Below are 720 nucleotides of genomic sequence, written 5' to 3'. Positions count from 1 at the left end.
GACGGGGGCAAGGAGGAGTCATCCCTCATAGATCTTGCTGACGTCTTCACAGCCCCAGCTCCTCCCCCGACCACAGACCCCTGGGGGACCCCAGCACCCAAGGCTGCTGCCACCCCCATGGCTGCCCACACCTCGGACCCCTGGGGTGGCCCTCCTGTCCCTCCAGCTGCTGATCCCTGGGGGCTTCCAGCCCCCACATCAGCCTCTGGGGACCCCTGGAGGCCTGCTGCCCCTGCAGGACCCCCAGTTGACCCTTGGGGTGGGACCCCAGCCCCTGCGGCTGGAGAGAGGCCCACGCCAGATCCATGGGGAAGCTCTGGTGGTGGGGCCCCGTCAGTGGACCCTCCGCCTCCGATCCCTGGACACCGGCCCCGGCCTTCTCGGATCCCTGAGGAGGGTCACCTGCAAAGCCCAGCACCAATGGCACCACAGCTGGGGGCTTCCACACGGAGCCGGACGAGTTCTCCGACTTCGGCCGAATCCGAATGGCCCTGCTGACTCCCGGGAGCAGCGCGGGGGAGCTGGAGCTGCTGGTAGGAGGGGTGCCGGCCCGAAGCCCTGGGGCGTTTGACCTGAGTGGGGTCAGGGGATCTCTGGCCGAGGCTGTGCGCAACCCGCCACCTGCAGCCACGCCAACTCCCACGCCCCCAACCCGGAAGACACCGGAGTCATTCCTGGGACCCAATGCAGCCCTCGCCGACCTGGACTCGCTGGTGAGCC

The 720-nt window shown here is 69.0% G+C and overlaps 1 pseudogene; it reads left to right on the top strand.

Moving 5' to 3' along the window:
- Window positions 1-253: 253 nt before the first annotated feature.
- LOC116548580 lies at window positions 254-713 on the top strand (annotated as a pseudogene).
- The last annotated feature ends 7 nt before the right edge of the window (window positions 714-720 follow it).

The sequence above is a fragment of the Sapajus apella genome, unplaced genomic scaffold, assembly GCF_009761245.1.
Source record: "Sapajus apella isolate SASKATOON/1434 unplaced genomic scaffold, GSC_monkey_1.0 scaffold15967, whole genome shotgun sequence".
Lineage (NCBI taxonomy): Eukaryota > Metazoa > Chordata > Mammalia > Primates > Cebidae > Sapajus > Sapajus apella.
Note: the sequence above shows the minus strand (reverse complement) of the source record. Positions and strands in the feature narration are given on the sequence as shown.